Here is a 21,626-nt window from a genome sequence, read left to right as displayed (position 1 = left end):
TTTTCATCTGCGCCGACACAGTATCCAAGAAACTGTCAGTGCAGACATGGATAAATTTAATTTTCTGTTATTGAATAAAAACAATGTACTACTATTGATAATTTACCGCACATATCTGTCATCCGTCCTCCGAATGTCAAAAATTGTTGGCAGGGATACCAATATTGTTTACCTTAAAGCAAGAACGATATTTGAACGAAGAAGGAATAAAATATACACGTCTTTAGAAAAATATTTATGATCGCTTCTTTTTTATTCCTCGGCGCGGATTCTGTCCCTTCATTGAAATTCATCGGTATGTCGGTATTTCAGAGAAATATACATTGACGCGTGCATACAAACGACGTTTACGAAGCTGGCTTTTAAAACGCTAGGCAGGATCCATTTACACCTATGTGTGTGAACGCAAACGGTAATAGGATATTAATTGAAACGCTTTGATCGACCGTAAATTATGTGCCGCATTAATAAAACAATTTTCCTTAAATGGATTCTGAAGTTCGTCTTGTTAACGCTTCAACATACAACAGATTATTTTATTTCATTAAAGTAATTGTGTGTAATAAGCTTCCTTTTTTATGTATTAAAACTTTGTGCGATGGATATTTATTTCATTTGTATTATCCGTGTAACACGATATAACGTATCTCATTCGGTATCAACACATGTGACTTGTAACTTCTAGCTGCTAATATTTGAACTCGAGTGAACTCGCTATAAACTAGTGCTTTCCGTCGTTACATCGGTGTCCATCTGTGTATTGCAAGTTTAATACAAAACGTAAAGTAGCGATTTACATTTCATTCCGTTTCCAGAATCGATAACCGTATGTAAATCAAATTCAAGTTTATCCTGTTCGAGAAATTTTCAAATTTAACTCTGTAAAATTGTTTTTTCGTATTAGGAAAGATATGCAACTTAGGATTAGTAGATATCATTGATATGAATTAACAATTAATTTATAATTTTTGTAATTGGAGTTATAATCGGATACAATGCTTGTACATACATATTTTCAACTTTCAAGAAATTGTTGCGTGGCATACGTAGTTGCGTCAAATTATCTATATTATTTATATTTTTATCAAATAATTTTTTTAAATCAATAATGGCAGACTAAGATATATACTTTATTATACAAAAGACTGTTTTATAGGATACTGTTTGTCTAGAAAATTTGTTTTAATTTACTATTGTGTTTTACTTAATCAGTATTCATTAATAGATTCAGCATTATCAGTTATACGTATTTAGATGACGTCAAACAGATAATATTTGTTGTCCTTCGTTTGAATTGGATTTAAACAAGGAATCCTTTGGTCAATAACTACTAATTCTGCTTTTTTTGTTACATCAGATTTCCTGAACAACACCTTTGTATCCATGTTTTAATTCTACAGAACAACTAATGAAGAGAAACACAAACAATCTCGTAAATACTTGATATATTATTATTAGAACTCGTGATTCTTGAAACACAATAATTTTTCTATTCATTTAAATAATGGAAGAAAACCAAACTATAACGTTCTTACAAAATAATTGTTACCTATCATTTCAAAGCGAATTTTAACAGTATGGACTCTGGTCCAAGAAAGAAAAATTACAAATGAACATAAACAAACTCTCTGGTTACGGGGGAGGAGTATAATAATAATATCAGTTTGTGGAAAAATAATCAAGTAAAACTTAAAAAATGTAGATATACTGATCGTTTATTATGAAAATGATGTAAATTCATATCTGCAAAAAATTAAGAAACTAAATAATTTACACATAATTTAGTCTAAACTTTTCGATTATAAACAATTTACAGTGTATATTTCAAAGTATCCGTATGCTTTGGTCAATTGAAAATTCGTTAGTAAATAGCATTGCATAATCACTTATTCCGAAATTTGAAAACTCAGAAATTATTTATGGTCAATGTAAACATATTGATACAGTTAATTCTCATAAAAGTTGCTTACATAATGTATCTGCTTATATTTTAATTCATATAAATGCAGGTAAACTCAGTAGATTTTATTAGTATCTTCGAATTGATTGAACTGCAAATCATTAACTCGTTAACTGCAATCCATCGAGTATACACATCATCTAAAAAATGTAAAACGATACTAACTTTTGTAATGATTAATTATTTGTTTTTTCAGGCACATATGTAATTCTTTGTTTTGCTTTAGTTTTTCATTAGATTATATTATAGATGCATTTGCACTGCGTTTGACAAGTATGCACTTCATTATGTTTGATTTTATTGCATATACAATGAAAGACTTTTTAAATTCACAGTTAACAAGTTAAATCTCTCAATCCAAAGAAGAAAAACCTTACTTTCATAAGAAACGGTTCGTACATATATGCAATTCGCGAGTTACATGACTCTAATAAAGGGTTAAGAGGAGTTGTGCAGAAGATTACTAAGTATCGTATCGAATAAAAGAGTACGAAAATGTGTCAATAATTTTTCAATACGTTTTGTGAATGTTCGTCGGCAGGGCCACCGACCGCTCGAGGGTCACCAATTTTTCTTTTTCGCTGGGATGAAATGTCGAAAGGTCGAAAGCGAGAATCCATACGGCGGCAGAGGGAAAGGGTAGAGATGCACGCCTACGTAGAGTCGGCTCTCACCAAATAAGATTCGATTGCGTATCGAGACGACCATCGTGACAACTACGAACATATCATAAACAAAGAGGCCTCTTTATGGTTCGCGTTAACTTGTAATCCCTCGATTCATTTCTGTTGCTCTAACTCCCCTGTCTTTCTAACGCTCGATCATTTTTATGTGGGATGTCTTCGGATCAGTGATTTTGAATGCGCGGTAGGAGTGCGAGGCGAATGTTTAATCATAGCGTTTGATGCAATGAAAATATTCGTTAAATTAAATGTATTTTTCTAATGTAAAAATGTAATTAGTTGTACATACATCTTTATAAATAAATTCAGATATATTAAATATTATGAAGATGATTTCCTTTACTTTCTTCAATTGCTTTTGCAGTATGTTTGCAAGATCTTTTACCTCTTATCTACTGTTTTTATCAATTGCAATATTACTTTAATTTTCTAAATAAATTGATCTATTTTGTTAAGTTGTTAATTGTACCGTATTTTGCCATTGAATTCTGTAAATAAAATGCGAATGAATAATTGAATCGAACACTTATAATGTTTCTTTTGTTGAAAGTAATTCGTAAAATTTTAGTTGAAGAAAATGAAGATGATTTGAGCTTTATCATATTCATTTCAAATTATGTTCTAACTCTGTCATTTTAAAGTAGTGAAGAATCTGATAGTGTAACAGTTACGTGAGTTTGTAATTTTTGTACACGTTTGACCTAAAGGTGCGGCTAACTGTTGTTGCGTTACACCGGAGTTCTCGATAGCGAACTCTGGTTCATCGTTGTAGCAGCTTCGTCGTAAATTACGCTGTATGCATGTACGATTAATAATTAGAATGATGTGCTACCGTATTTACATTCATGGATTTTCGAAAAGTAATAATTTGAAAAACCTTTTAAATTGCAGTATTACACTTGCATTTCTGTAATATCTACCAATATTAATTGAGAAATATTTTATAGTTTTATGTATAGAATGATTTTAATATTTTATAATATTTTTATACAGTTAAATCGAGATTTATCACGTTAAATGTACAGAATGAGCATAAGCTTCAAATGATATACACTTTATGAAATATTAATGGTAAACTCTAAATATTTAATGAATGTTATTTTAGGGACTCATTTGTTTATTTACAATATTTTGCATAGTGTTTAACAGTGTTTTGTTATATGTAGAATGAGTACGAAATCGAACGAAAATAATAGGACGGAATATCCATTCAGAAAACAAACAATATTATTACGGGAAATCGTGCCACTGCGCAATGTGTTATGTAAAAATATAAAATATCATAAGCAGTAGAAAATAACGTAATATAGTTCATAAGAAATTATTGAATTGGTGTAAAAATTTGGATGTTTTTTGAAGTCAGTAAAAATACCACTGAATTCATTTTTCTCGTCAAAACCACAACATTCTTACAATGATGGAATAAATAACCTTACAGGAAGTTGGGAGAAGGTAATAACAACCAATGGAAATTATCTAATAAATTAAATTAATAAAAATATTTCAAAAACTCTTCTTTTTATTTTTTATAAAAAAACGGTTAAAACTTTTGTATCGACCTGATTATGGAATCAAATTGTACTGAATCGAACGTTAAGTATTTTTCCTCTATTTCATATTTTGGAATAAAATAATAAATGTACGAATGTTATTTTCTCTATAATTTTTTATAGGTACTATCTACGGATTTTACTCATTATTTTGAAAATAATACTTATTACTGATTGTAAGAACGAATTCGATGACTTTCTTAAATAGGTATATACGAGGATAAACTAATTCTATAATGACTAAATTCACAACTAAAATCCCATTTCGGTTATTGAATAACGGTGCCCAAGAGAATCTCAATTTGAACTATCAAGTTATATTTTCTATAATAAATTTACATATTTATAACTATTAAAATATTCTGATAACCCTTTGTAGTTTGAGCTAGTCTTTTTCCATCACTTCCTACGATACAGTTATACGTATGACAACATAATACATTGAACAAATTATATATTTTCGTCATATAAAAACATAAAATATTCAGAGATTAATAACCCACTATAAGAAACAAAATTAAATTTATATTGAACGTACATTCATTGATCAAATAAATTCATATTCCGAATTTCTAACATTTATAATTTAATTAATTATGTATTATTAATGTAATTATTATTTATAATTCATTGTATTACAAGCAATATAATATAATTAGTATTCATTCATAATACGGTTTTATGTAGAAAAATTAGAAAATTACATATATGATAGAAAGTTAATCGAAAGAATTTTCTGATACTCATATCCCATCCATTCTTCGGTATATTAGTAGCTAAACGTGGACGGTATTTAAACCCTTTATTATGGTCCATTTTAGTATTTGAGAGAAGCGTGATACACAAATAACCAAGTAATAACAGTTATTTTAGCATTGAACGTTGCCACAGAAAAGATATTGATTTTAGTCTGATGCACGACATTAAAGTTATTAATTACATAGTGTTAAAGATTTATCAGTTCGGATAACATTTTGTAAATGTCAGCGGTATTTAAAAGATATAATTAGAACATTTTTAGAAGTGTAAAATTATTATTAGAGTACTAATCAAAATTAATTTTAAAGTTGACCTTATATAAAATATATAAGGAGTTTTAAAAAGAAAAATATCTTGTTTCCCAACGATTTTCATTAATTAAAGTACTTTCTAATGACATATGGCAATATTCAAATAAAATTTGATTTTAATAATTATTTAAATAAAGTTTTTATTTATTTTGTATTTTCTTTGTTATTTTTTCTTAGTTAATGTTACTTACGCAGTAACAATGTGTTTTAGAAATAAACTACATTAATATTGACTATTTTATTTGGGACTTATGTATTTATTATTTGATTTTGATAATATTTCAAAATATTTCTCAGTCACATAGTACTTCATACGTCTAATTATAAGTATAATTGCGATGAATAACATAATTTCACTGCCATATGATGCTAATAACACAAAAAAGTATTTGATATGTGTAAAAAAATTTATGTTATAACGCAATATGTTCTATATTTTTTAATTACAAAAACTGTCGTTTGTCATTTTATTTGAAAATTTACATTATCTTAGGAAATTTTTTTTCACGCGTTCATATTACCAGATAAAATTTGATATTTATTAAACATATTTATATCTTTTTTATTTATTATTTTCATTTTAAATAAAAGCACTCCACCGCTGTTTTCCATTACTTTCTAACAAAGGAGTAAATCATTTTATCGGTTTATGAGAGAAATTGACATTCCTTTATGAAATGAATTCTTGAAATACAATTCGCATATTTTCTTCATTTTTTAAATTATTCATTCATAAAAAAATGATACAAACATCTAGCTAAATGGAAAGTTGTTGGAGGCCAGTCGCAAAAATAGAAGGGTTGGTATAGAGATCGATATTTTAATTTGTGCAAAGTTTTATGCGGTTATTTATACAGAATGATGTATAGTGTTGTGGTGTAATAAGATCGCACCTTTACGGTTCATTTTAAGCTGGTTGCTTTTTTCCTTTAACCTTTCAATAGTTTGTTTGCATCTGGCAACTATTATACTATAATTGTGGAAACAAAAGATATACTCTTCTATCTAATTAAAATAATTTCATAAAACGTAGAAACATTTTTAACAGCGGGTAAGTTATTTTTGAAGTATTACTTAAAATCGACTTTATAGCAAGTTTATAGGTACACATTATTGTTACTCGTGTATCATTTCCTTAAACTAATATGTAAAACATTCGGTATTTTTTATGTAAGAAATGAAGTTTATTTTGAAAATTAGTTCATAAGATATGATTTATCATAGGTAGTTAAGGTAAAACAATAAATCAATATTATTTGTATATTTTTAAGGTCCTTTTTTTCTCGCTATAAGTTTTTTATTATAAACTCAATGTTAATATCTTAAAAACAACTGATGGTTATCATGTGGAATTCTCACGGAAAAACCGATTTTTAGAAAATTGGCAAATATAGAAATGCACATTTTAATACCAAACCTACTAAACAGATCAAAATGACCCATTCCTGATTCCTTCTCTTTGCAATTTTTAAAAAGGTAGCAAATGTATCTCTGAGAAATTGTTAAAGAAATTACTTTAGCAATGTGCAAACTAAATTGCATATCAAATAAAGTTTCAATAAAATCACTCTTGGAGTTTCTATAGACAAATTTCAAAGTGTCAATTTAATTGCTCAATAGTTTTAGTGTTAAACATCTGTTTTCCTTTCTCAATAATGTCGCTTGTTTCAAATAAACTTAAGCTACTACTATAAAATGTTATATATAGAGTGGACTACGAAATGTAATCAGCTTAGATTATTCTGTTGCTAGCGGTTCGATTGGAAATTTTATTAACTAAAATAATATGGTTCAAGGAGAGCTTTAAGAAGATTGTACCAAAGCTTTTGTCAAGCCTTTCTTTTCTAGAATTATGAAGGTCACCTTCAGTTTTTTTTTACAGATGAACCTACCATTTTTTGCATCCATTCTTTGGCGAACACTGAGACGAATATGACACGCATACAAGGACTGAAGAATACTCTTAGTTGGAAAAGTTTTGCAAGATTCTTAAATATTATTAAAGAGAAATAGTAATTCAACTCTCTCGGAATTAGAAAAGAAAACACGTTGTTGCAAATGATTATGTATTTTGCACCAAATATTAGAAGTACGATCTTGTTTGGAAACCAATAAAGACTAATGAAGGAACCGCAGTGACAAACTAACAATGTTAGTAAGAATATCATGTAATTTGTGTTCATAAATTCGTCTCGATGTCCTCTACTATATGGTAAAAAAATATGTGTTTCTATTTGTAAAACCCAAGGCGACCTCGATTTCGCTATGAAGACAAACTGTTCTTGAAATTTTTTTTACTGGTGTTTAATATACACTCCATACCCTGTAACTCTTGTTCTAAACTTCTTTTTGTCAAATGGTTACAAGTGAGTGAAAAGTCGTGCATCACGTTAGAGGGAACATCCTGTATTCCTACGGTAACCAATCAAATAACTGGTTATAAAATAGAGGTAAACAAGTTGGACAATATATTTTTCTTAGTGGAAATAGAAATAAAAAGACAGACAAAAATTGAAAAACTGATTAATCGAATAATATAAGAATTGATATGAAATTAATTTAATGAAAAGAAATGTAGAATTTTTAATCACGTTTTAAAACTGGCCACGGTATGTTTAGTGTTACAGAATTTATTATTAACAAAATAATATTTGTATTATTTCTGAAAAAGTGTAAAGTGAATGTTAGATCTCATGTTTTCAGTATGAAAGAAAAGATTGTATATTAATTATAGAATAATTTAAAGAATTGTACATAATACATATGTAAGAAAATATATCTATTATAAAAATCAGATATTTCAGATGGTTTTCAATTTCATAATTTATTATTTTTATCAAAATGCATATAACGTGAAACGTATCTTATCAGTAGTTATCATTTACTTTCACTTTGGAAAACTACAAAATTCAATCTGAAATTGAATCAAATAATAAATCGTAGTACTCTTCATATTGAGATTTCAAAAATTGCTACGGTACTGAAAAGAAGTCAAAAACAATAGTTAAGAATGTATAAAAGATGGAATACTTTTTAAAAAATCTAAAAATTTTGAATTCATAAACAATCGAGTGAATATAATAACCAACCTAAATGACTTTCACTTACAAGGAAACGTATCGAACTCTATCGAAGTTCAAAACATTATGAAACTTTGTGTGTAAATAGAATAAGTCAAGCCAAATACATTGCAATACTTTTTTATGTCAAATTTCATTCTGAAGAAATGAAACCACTCCTTGAAAAGAATGAAAATTTTTTAATTTATAAGAGGTAGCGAAACAGAGTTTAAACATTTTTATAAATTTTGAAAGTTTGACAAAAATTTTATTTTACAATTTTATAGACATAAAAGGACAATATATTTTTTATTTAAATTTTGTACAAAATGTGTATGTATGTGTAGGTGTAAAAGTGTATGTATGTATACATAGGCCGGTGCGATTGCGCTGAATTAGAAAATAATAATAATTACATTCTATTGCATGGATACTGCTCCCTCCGTGAATGGTGGGTGAACAATGGACAATTAGTCGACCAAGCTGCAAAGGAACTTGCGGTTCATTCAATACATGAAATAGGTGTACTAAATTCTTATCGTATGAATATATTATAAGATATAATAAAGACATTTCATCATGAAAAAAACACAAAATGGAAAAATGATCAATTGCAAATTTAGAAAATCATATACAGGGTGACTGCAGTGTTATTTAATGAAAAGAAAATACTTATTAAAATAAGTCGTGGCTTCGCTTACTGTTGAATGTATTATTAACCAAAATTATGCCTTACATATAAAATTTACTTGGTATTTTATTCGTGATATAGTCATTTATTATCTGATTTCACCAGGAAATTTAAGATGTCCTTCTTCTATGGTAAATGACATGAATTTTGTACTATTTACGTATCATTTAAAATATATCAAATACATCACGTAGAAATAATTTATTTCTAAAAATAAAAGTTTGAAATTTATTTTCATACAAAATTTGATATTTTGGTTTGAGTAATTATTTATCTGCCTTTTTTCCTTTCAACCAAAAAATGTCCAATCATGTCATTATCCACTGTCAGAGGTATCAAAATCTAAGAAAAATATTATAATATATTTATACGAAGAAACTGTTAATTTCTCCAAGAAGCACGTGGAAAGCCAATGCGTGGATCTAAAATATCAAACTTTTCATTAATAATTAAGAATAATGTTTATGATATGAACTTCTAAAGAAGAAGTACCTAAAGAAATGATATCGTTTAACAAGTTAACTGTGGAATTTAATTAAAAAAATGTCTCATTGTGTGCACAATAATATCAAACAATGAAGTATATACTCGTCAAACGCAGTGCAAACGTACTTGTAACATATGCTTACGAAAAACTAAAACTAAGTGAAAAAGGATTATATGTGTTTCTGTAAAAGTAACTAATTTATCGCTGAAAAGATTAGTATCACTTCGAGTTTTAAAATGACGCCTGTATTCGTCAAACGCAGTTATTAACTGGTTAACACGTTCAATGCCATGGGGGTCACCGGTGACCCCTAAACAAATTGAATTCCTATAGTTCACTCAATTAAACCATGATCATTTGAAAACATTTCTATATTATGAATAATACTACTTAATGCGGTGACAGTCAACTAGGTCAACGTGTAATAATAATAATGCAATCCAGTCAAACAATTTAATATTATATTCTCCCCATTTTGTGTATTTTACTTTATTAAATCATGCAGTACTCAATGTTGTCGTATAACAGTCTCAGGATAGTCCAGCAGCATTGGCAAAGCCAATCGTGAGATTTGGTATCATTATAAATGCTTGTTGATGAGTCATCAGTAGTTAGTCCTGCATCGTGTAGAAACCGTGGTTTGACTCACGAGAATCGTTCCAGGGCCACGCGAGTTTTTCTGTGTTCGTGTCTCTCGCTCTAGAAACAGAAACCCAATATACTCCAACATTCTATTCTTCTTCAGCTCACATCACGATTAGAAGTTTCATCTGCTTTAAAATGTTTGCGGATTATACGACTATGATCTATTTGATATGAAGCGACATAATTTCACTATATAAATGACTTATCTCATTTTGTGTTGTATAAAATCTTTAACGTATGCAGTAGTGATCACAACTTTTAAAAATATCGATATTTTTAGTTCAACTAAAATAATTGTTTGAATTATTGGACATTCAAAGTATCATTTATTTTAGAAAAAATGCAATTTATTTTAATGAATCATCAAATAGTCCAAGATAATCGCATATATTCATTTTTTAACGGTCACATATGGCTTTTCTATTACAGAATATAACGCCATTCTATTATAGAATATGTTACATAGGAGTCGAAAACAGTAGCAACATATCTAATGAGGAAGTGGTAATAAAAAACGGGAGGATTAAAAGTGAGACTATTACTGTATATCAACTGATACCAGGAAGCTGAAATATTGTTTTCAACAAAGCGACATTAAACAATTTACAATAAACACAGTTTCAGTGCTGTAATATGTATTTAAAGTTATTTGTATAAACATACAACTTTGCAATGCAATTAAGAAGTGAACGTAGATTTTTTGTAAGCCATTATCTTTACCTCATTTTTACTTTGTCTTCCACAAAAACATTAAAAACTGTATGTGCGTAATAAAAAGTAAGCGGAAAATTGCACGCAATAAGTAATTATGATATTATGTAACTTGGTTCAATGTGAAATGTTCAGTAACTTTATGCGCATAGTTGCATTACGATGAACGTTTGTAGAAATGTTGTTTTCGTTTTCTTTCATTTGAAAATATTTTGATTCAGTTAACGAAAAAAAGCTTTCCTGAGAAGTTTACTGCAAATTCGTCTAGATTCTTTTCCACTTTTTCTGTACATGTTGCATTAAAAAAATATGTTCAACAATCCAACATATTATCTTAAATGAAATGAAAAAGTTAATATAAAATAAAAGTAGCGCCTTACGGAATGTAAAACAGGATTAAATAGATACCCTAAACTGTGTTTAAGAATGGAATATAAAACTACTGAGGATATGCTTTGCACGGTACGAAAATGATATAAGGAAATGAATGCGTGTAAATAAATTGTAAATATACGTGTTAACAGTAAAACATAATATTGATAATTCTGAATTTTTTTGCAGTGTTACACACAACACATTTCGGCAATACGAGGTCTGTAGAACGGTCAGTTTCGAACCAGCAAAGTGAAAGGGAAATTAAGTCTCATAACGTACAAATTGCTACATATCATTTTTGTTACTATTTTTCATCGTGTGTGCGATCGAAACTGATGCCGACATTTCTTAAAGTAACAGTTGGTGTACAAATTATTTTGTTAAATATGAGTATACGTTTGACAATAAAAAACTTACTTGTCTATATAAATGGATAAAGTTATAAAAAATTGATTTCATTCAAGTGAACGACTGAATTTCAAACATAAATTATTTATTATTTAAATAGGACTTTCAATTCAATTATATTCGTTTATAGTAAATTTAATTAAATATTATAATTATCAGTGGCATACTGATAGGATTTATAATATATAAATTGGAATTGTAGTTCAGTAATTTGGTAATATTAAAAAACTCGTACGTATATTAAAGAAATGATTTTTTATTTCAAAAAGGTAGAAAGTATTGTAAATTATCATGAATATATCAGTAATTTTCAGCATTTTAAGACACAGATAACCGAAGGTATTTATTTGAGTTGCAAACTTATTGTTCATTACTAATAATCTTATAGTAAATATGTGGTATTGTTTCTATTATTAGTTACTAATCTTCATTTTATACATCTAGAATATGATCATTAGTGTACAGTTAAAATTATTGTAAGTGCAACTACTGCGTAAATGCTGCTTCTAAACGCTTGTATTATAAATTTAAGACAAATTATTACACTTATGGAAAACATTTCTGTTGGTGCAGACTCCATACAATTATATCAAAATATTGAGGTTATATAGGTGTATATACGAAATGACATATATTTATAATTATAACATAAACACATTCAGATAAATTGAACAACTTTTTTCTATTATTTTTTCATGTAAGAAGTGAAATAACAATGTTGAATTTAAATGAACTAGAAGTAGCTTCTTTTTCATTACAATTACGTACACTTGTAATAAGACATAATTAAATTCTCAAAATCAGAATATATACATACTTACACCCGAACGTATTTATGTTATTACCAATACAATAATAATTTCATAAATCGATATATGCAAATTTACTTTACCTGATTACAATTTACACAGATTATTTTCATTCCACATATAATCGCAAAATATCAGAAGTTATAGAAGAAAACTTACTAAACTTATGTTTTCAGAATATTAATACTAACATTTCTTTCGAAATGAAGAAATCATTAATTGTAAGAAAGTGGCCAGTAATAATATGCGATCATTTAACCTATTTGCATCATTAGCGCATATATATAACAACAAAAACACAAATAGTTACACCATATCCATCATTACAATCACTGGTCAACATTTTCCAATATTCATTGAAACAAGCTCGTGGAAGAAAACTCACAACCGTTGTGTAGTTTGTACATTAAAAAAAAAGAAGAAAAGATACATTTTATTACTGCAATAATTTGCCGCGTGGCTACATGCATTGGCCATTTTAACTACTTCTATACCGTGCAAAACAATTATAATTAATTTATTAAATTATTCTCCATACATATATGTGTGTATTAACTTCATTGCGCTAAATAAAATTAGGAATTCTTTGTTCACGCCACTTTGTTTTCAGTTTTCTGTACGTTCTGAACCATTCTTATTTTAATGTAGTAAAATACAGTTTTAGTGATAAGGACCAGTTTTCCACTTTCCCGTGTAATGCAAATGGGTTAAACGTCAAAAATAGAAATGATAGAAGATTGCCAGTTCCGGACTATGTTAGCATGATTCGTGCTAAGTACGAATATAAGCGATCTTTTCTATGGCTTTCCACAAATCGCTGGTTCAATTCCCAGACCTGCATTCGGTCCTGCTGCATTCTTGAAGGATTGTCTGGGCAAGCACAGGCTTGCCAGCTTATAGAAGAGATACGTGGTTGGTTGCTTGATAGCATAAGCACGATCCTCCTCGAGGGTTCCCGCTGAACACGAGAATCTTCAACATTCTCACAACCAAAGCCAAACCGCTCCGTAGTCCGACGCCCACTCCTTTTCTATCCTTCTCCTTTCCACTTTCTAACGACACCGTGTTTCTCCCTCCCTTCCTTCTCCTTCTTTCTCTCTTTCTCGCTGTCTCTTCCTTTCTACGTCCGCCTGTGACAATACGGCTGGACCGCTTCCAAACGAAATGGTCAACTGTTCGAACCGGGAATTTTCTTCCTATCGAAACGTTCGACTATCAGAGATCCTCGTGAAAATCGTATCCCATAGGATACAATTGCTCCTTTGATCGTAGCACTAAATTGTCGTCGAGATCGTCTGTTTACGAACATAACATCCAACCAGAGACGTGATTGCAATTTTTAGTTTAAACGTGGAATGAAATAGTGTCTGTAAATGTTTTCTGTAGGAGGTGGGTAAATATTGAAGGAACTCTATGGTATTACACTTTGAAACGTGAATTTATTGCACGAGCTGTAACTATATAATTAATTGTATAGTTGTATAGAATGTTTCCTATAGGTTTTTGTATTAACACTGTTTCTACGGAAGGTGTCAAAAGACACCTTTTGAAATTTTAACTGAAAATTATTTTCTCAGTCTAATTATTTTTCTTCAATTGAATGTTGGACATTTCCTATAATTAATTTTATAATCGTCAGTGGGAAAATCGAAAAGTCAATTCAGAATATACGATTAAATTTAGAAAATAATTGTACGTTTGAAATTTCAAAAGGTGTCTTTCGACACCGGTAGAAATAGTGTCAAATTTATTGGTGTGTTTTACATTTAAAAATAGAGATACAGTGTCACGTAACAATAAATAAATGAATGTTTCGTTAAAAAAATTGTAACATAAATATCTAATATAAACGATAAAGTAATTCCCTCCGTCTCGCAATGAATTTAATATTGCATAGTCGTTAGATTTGCATTTATAAAAGCGGTTGACTCGGTAAAGTACACAAATAAGTATGACGCGTCCGATCACTTTCAGGAATCACTGTATGCTTCGTATTTATTATCATTTTTACAGATTAGTAAATTTACAAATGAAATTCTAATTAGTCGTTAAACGTTGCTTTATGGATATTAACGCAAGTATAGTTTCTTGAAAACAATTCCCTAGAAGCAGAGCTTAATCGTAAACTTATCATGTCTACTATGGATGTTGAACGGTTAAACATAGGATAACAGATAATTCATTGATGTTTACATTGTAGTGAAGTGCAACATGATAAAACAGTGTCATATGTTGTATTATATTTGCCCTCTTACTATTTTTCAAAAATTAAAATAATTAGTTTTGCCAGTGCAACTATATAATTGTGGGGAAAGTACACATTCTCTTAAAAGTTTAAATAAAAGTGGTTTGCAGTTATGACATTCCGAAGCTTTATAATACGTATCTTAAATCATGAGAAAGTACATATCTTGAAAAAGAATGGTATCATAGGTAAAATATCACAAGATTTTTCTTTTAATAGGTACGTATTATTTATTAAAAAACTTAAGTTAAGATTTCGGTCATTTATTCCAGTAATTCCTTATGATAACGTTATTATAAATCACATCAGTCCTCTCACATAATTTGCTCTAAATATAGCACTGATAACATTAACGTCGTTTTCTTTTATGATAACTTTTAAAGGTTAATTACATAGTGTTTGATATTGTGTTCACGCAACAGCTAATAATTTCTGTATAAACTAATGAGTATGACTACTTTATTTAATACATTCTTATTGTAGACTTGGATAAACTGTAGATACTTTCTAGTGAATTTTGATATTCACCCCTTTTTATTGTAATATTTTAAGAAAATCGTTGGTAACAAATTTATTGTATTTATTTAAGATTCTATTAAATTCGGAAAATGTTAATACTGCCGTAAGTAAGAATATATACAAGAATACGAGAATAAATATCAATATTTTGTATTATTAATCCCCGTAAAACGAATAACTTTATCAATTTGAGAAGCTGATATTTTATGCTTTTCGAAATAAAAGATAAATATATTAAACGTTGATCTTACGTTTATACTGATGTGAGAGATAGAATAACATTACCATATTCTTAATAGATTTTCTTATTTACTTCATATTATTCATTGTGTCATTTACTATAGAATTAAATAATTACAAATTATCGTATAATCATATGTTTACGATACTGTAAATAGTTTTTATATAAAAACTATTTATATAACATAGATATCCTGAATTCATTAAACTATATGTCGTTATTCATAATTTCATTCTTTTTACCGACTACTTGTTAGACATATAACAAGGTTAAGTCGAAGAATGATTGTATTGAAAATCGTTTATTTTATAACAAATGTTTAATGAGCCATAAAATCACACATTAATCAATAATAAAGGTTCAAGCAACAACTAAACAGAAGGGAAATTATTATTTTATGCAAGCTAAAAAATATAACTGCAAAGAATGCTTTAAACTGACTGTAATATTTGTTACAAATTCGTTGTAACAATTGATTTTATATTTGATATCTGATTAAATCAAGAAAGAGCTAACGGCAGTAATAATCAACATTTAAAGAAAGTATTTTTATATTTCAGTAAGCAATGCTTGTTATAAAATAATTTCATTTCCATATTGTCATTAACATTAAATGGATCGCGTTGATCATATACATTTTTCTGTGCAAATAGTTGTGGCCCTCACTTACTAAATTTTTTTTTTTACTACACATATCGTGAATCTTGCACACTCTTACTTGATCAATAACGCGTTACATTTATCAGCTTGAATGCACATAGGGTGTGTCTCTTCAACGAAATTGCATTTCACAGATATTACAAGCAATGTTAGATACATCACACTTTAGTATTATCTCCATTGACTTTTCGACTTTTCCTGTAATGATTATTTTATAATAAAACTAATTCTACAATCGTAAGAAAAGTCGAGAAGTAAATAAACTAATAAAAACGCATTTTTCTAACCATTTTTTAAATATCTATAAGTTTGTTGTACACCCTATTGGATTTTCATGCTATTTTTCTTTATAATCGTTTAACCCGTTCCTCATGAATTTCGCTTATAGACGAATATTACTACATTCCATTCTGCTGTGGACTTCAACTTTAGTCCACGCATTAAAAAACAAATTTTCCTATTACTTGTAAAAGAAAAGAAATTGTCTACTACCATTCTCAATGTTCACAGAATGCTCCACTTTGTATTATACTCTATTTTCAACGATATTGTATAATATATAAGATGTAAAAAAGATTGTTCATATGAACGAAAGAGACATTTATCAGAAGTCAGTTTCATATTAGAAAACTTCGCATATGAATGTGGTAACTATACATTAGCCATATGTGGTCACACATTAGTTTTATTTCTTTGCAATATTAGTAATTCATAAGTATTATGTAAACGAGTGTGTAATAGACAAAAACATTTGAAAATTAAAAACTGTTTGTTTCATTAACACGTTTAGTGCCGCGTGTACCACATACGATAGACGCCAATTTTTGCAAGAAAATACCTTTTAAGAGACGTGTGACCAAGGATAGCGGTACTCGTTAAAAAGCAACAGAAACGCATATATATATATATATATATATATATATATATATATATATATATATATATATCAGATTGTATAAAATTCACCAAAAACTTAAATACAACTTAATATTTTGTTTAAAACATCCGTACGATTTAGAAGTTTACGGGTAGCATGGAACATGTTAACCACTTAACTGTGGAATTTAGTTTGAAAACTCCCTTACTGTACGCGCAATAAATTCAAACTGTAAAGCTTATACTTGTTAAACACAGTGCAATTGAATCTATAGTATATCATAATGAAAAACTACAGCGAAACGAAGAAGAATTACAGATTTATCCAAAAAGATCAATAATTTATTGTCTAAAAAATTAGTATCATTTTCCGTTTTAAGTTGACGTGTATACTCGCCGAACGCAGTTAACTGGTCAATAATTGATACTGTTCACGAATGAAATGAAAATTTAAATGCGCAACGAAAGGGTTAGGAGTAGGGGTAAGCAGTTATCTCGTACTTCCCTGATGCATCCAAGGCGCGACGATTTCGGACGCCGACGTGAATCTAGACACGAATCGGTCTGGTTTCCGCAAATAACCGTCACTTAACGTCGATCACGATAGGGGATCGATAGAATCGAGCGACGCGCGGCCAACCGCGCACGATTGCACTTGTACTGACACACACGGTCGGCGAGACCGACGAAATCTGGAATAGAGAACGTAGAAAAAAAAGGTCGATGTCGATAACACCGCGACTCTTTGAGGCTAAACAATACTGTCCAAGGACCGAAGCTTCTCTGAAAATATCCACAGGAAAAGATAAAAGCAGCGTTTCTATATATAGAGGGGTCTTCGAGCAGTGTTTCTCATGTCGCCCCATCGGGCATCTCCGTCAATAAATCAGCAGTGTGCGTGGTTAATATTAACGATCGCCGCGAGGAATACGGGATATGAATCGCAAATGCATTCAGAATGAATATCAAAAGAGCTCTGTCTGTTTTTTTTCATAACGCTCAATTTTTGCGTTATTCTTCCAATTGGATATCTCTATTTACAGTGGCTTCGTTAACCCGTTTGCGTCATCAGCGTCTATATATAGGTACTCTTAGGTTGGATTATCAATTACTACTTAATTGGTATTACTATGCGATTATATTATTATTATTGTTGTTGTTTACTGTATTATTATGAATTTATATTGTGATCTGTGGACGTATTTTTACACGTTAATCGTTGAAATATAATTTAAAAACATTCATGATAATAAAGTATTTTCTGGTTATTATATGATGAAACGAATTAATGTTGAACTATGTCTATTCATGAATAATTTTCGTTATGTTTCTACATACTTCTGCTTTTCTTCCATTGAATATATTTTAGAATATACGTAGATTGTCAGTGAATTTCAGGAAAATTAATAGTTCCGATTTGAATATACTTCTTCAATGAACTTTCGAATAGAGCACTCTCTGTTTGCCTGATCCAGGCTCAGAATGATCGCTCAGATGTCAGTCTCGTGAAATGGACTAAAAATAGAATGTCCAATCTGTTTCCGTTCCTACATGATGATATATTTTGGACAAAGATGAACAAATTATCAAACTATTTCCACGTCAGTTGTGGAGTCTTTTTCTTTACAAGAATATAAGCTGTACCGAAATTATATTACGAAATATTTATCAAAAGGTTTCTACCTTATTTGTAATAATTCAGTGTTTCAGTCTGAAGTAAATTTAGTATATTCAATACTTTGAAGATAAATCGTTTAACGTAATTCAATAATTATACCATTTATATATTTACGAGCCTAATGATGATAAATGAAATGATATTTTCCTTTACGAATTAAGTTGAATAGTTTATTAATACAGTTTTCTTAAATGTTTCAAAAGAAAAGAAATAAGACAATTGGATGTTTCATTTTGTACGGTAGTTCTTTTTTATAATGACATTAGCGGTTATTTAATGTCATATTATATTCCTTTTCTCATTTGCAACGTTTATAACATTTATAAGCAGACAATTTTGAACGGATTTAATTTGTAGGAACCGTAAATGTTTCAGTAGTTTTGTAAATCGTGACAGTGACTATAATTGTTTTCGTTTTGCCTTTTGCATTTTAAAAATGGAATATTTTATTTCGATTACTTTTTCGAATGATAATGTTGAAAAGTGCTCATGTATTTACTTATAAAACAAATACTTTCAACTGAATACATAAAATTAAGACATGTTATTACGTGAAAAGCGTACATTCGACAATACAAAATATCTAACTTTTGTATTTACTGTTCTTGACAACTACGTTTCCCTTTTACATTATTTGAAAGTACTGTTTGCAACGGAGAGCTATAACGTTACAATCAGATATAAATCAAATTAGTATTTGAATGTTCCCTCATTATGAAATATGTAATGGTGCGTTGGCTACACACGTGCTTTCACTGATAATCAAAAGTGTGTTAATACATAATATTCTCACTTTCAATGACATTCGATTTCTAAAATTCCATACTAAAATTGCAAAATTTAATCTATAGATATTATACTAAACAATATTAATATTTATAAATATTCTGTATTGATTTGTAAAATACTTTGCATTGCTTTAGTAAAATTACTCTCAAATATTCTCTTCTGTCTGTAGTTTTATAAAATGCAAAATACATTGAAAATGAAAATGAAAACTTTTACTTTCTATTTCGATATTCAACTTTTAAAAGGTTATTCCATTCTTTCACGACTAATCCATTGAATTTACAATTTACTGCAAATTAATGAAAATTCTTAATGGTATTCTAAATGTATCATTTCTCAAGTGAAACCTATACATTCGATACAACAATGTATACAAATATTTTTCGAAAAATTTTATATGAAATTTAATTTTATTATACATTACACACCATATACTATAATATAATGTAAACATTATTTTCAAACCATTAGACATTCAACTGAAAATGTAGACTTTTGTAAATACCAATATACTTCAATATTCACATAAAAAATATAGATTAAATACTCGTATATATTATAGTTCGTATTTCAAATACCAGAAGAAAAATTAATGAAGATTTAACTTCGACTGCTCATGAGGCATTTATTTCTTAAAAAAAAAAGAAAGAAAGAAAGAAAAGCGAAAAGAGCAATTCGTTTGCGGTGAGAGCAGTTAGTATAATGAATGGGAAAGGTTGGAAAAAGGGTTGGAAATCGGAAGAAAACATGTTTCAACGATTACGCAAGCCACGTCGAAAGATGCGAAATAACGCAGAAATGCTTTCACTATCGACAAACTGGGAAACGTGTTGGCAGGCGGGATATTTTTAACGCGGATCGTCGGCAGACAGCTTTGTACAATTTATACGGCTGAATTAAACCGGCTGTGTGCGAGCGTGCAGTCGTGTGCGTTCACAGGCGCGCGCGAAGTCAACCATGCTCGCGTGCGCCACGCCGCAAACGCACACCTCGCTAAACGACAATGGAACCATTCGCGCCTATTCGGCGGCAGCTCTCTCCGTCGCGTAGCGGTCCGAGTGTCCTTCGAATTCTGATTTCAACGATGCAAACAGGATGTCCGAACGATACCGCTAACTCTGCAATTTTGTCATTTCGCGACAAGTCCTTTATTACTTATGCCTGGACTGCAGATTTCATATATGTTATGTATAATAAATAACATGGTCACTATAATGTGATTTTACATTTTTGGTTCGGTGATTTGTTACAAAAATTTGCTGTAGAATTGACTTTTACTTAGACGAGGAGGGGTGAGAATTTTGTATCGTTGTATCTCGTCTGTAGAAGGTTTCAATCAGTTAACTGCGTTCGACAAGTATACATGTCATCTTAACCCTTTGTACTTGTATATCATACTGGAGATGACAATACGAATTTGTTATACGTTATTTATGGTACTTTAAAATGTACTACACTTTAAAAGATTATGAAAATTAAATCTTATTATAATAATAATAAATAAAATAAATATAAAACGGTGAATTCTGCCGCTGTAAATTACTTTAATTCATTTCCCTAAAAAAAAGTAGAAGTTTGCATCCAATAACATTAAAAATAAATCGAGTGAAAAGGGTTAAAACGCAAAATGATACAAACTTTTTCAACGATAAATTATTTATTTTCTCAGATAAATGTGTAACTTTTCTTCGTTTTGGTTTAGTTTTTCGTTAGAATATATTATAGATAATATATGCTCCGCGTTTGACGAGTGTACACCTTGTTATTTAATTTTATTGCACACAAAACGAGATATTTTCCAATCTAAATTCCACAATTAAAAGATAAATTGTTTTTAATTGGTTATAAAATAAAGGTAAACAATGTAAGCGATAAATTTTTCTTAGTGGAAACAAAAACAAAAAGAAAGACGAAAATGGAAAAGTTGATTAATTGAATAACGTAAGGATTGATATAAAATTAAATTAATAAAAGGAAAAGCAGAATTTTAAATCCATTTTTAAAGCCGGTCATTTGGTCGGTCACGGTATGTTTAGTGTTAACGCATTGTTGACCGATTACGAGTTAACTCGTGTTCGCACTTGCATTCCAATTTTATTTAATTTCATGTATTATTAAATTAAAGTTATTCCAGTTTTTAAAACGCAGGGTAATATAGGATACTGCAAAA

General features: G+C 29.3%; 1 protein-coding gene across 3 annotated transcripts in view; it reads left to right on the top strand.

Moving 5' to 3' along the window:
- The window catches only part of Frl (formin-like protein), a 143,179-nt gene that overhangs the window by 698 nt on the left and 120,855 nt on the right, over positions 1–21,626 (top strand). The gene's annotated exons all lie outside the window — the stretch shown is intronic.

This window comes from Nomia melanderi, chromosome 11 (genome assembly GCF_051020985.1).
Source record: "Nomia melanderi isolate GNS246 chromosome 11, iyNomMela1, whole genome shotgun sequence".
Classification (NCBI taxonomy): Eukaryota; Metazoa; Arthropoda; class Insecta; order Hymenoptera; family Halictidae; genus Nomia; species Nomia melanderi.
This window is presented reverse-complemented; position numbering and strand designations above follow the sequence as displayed.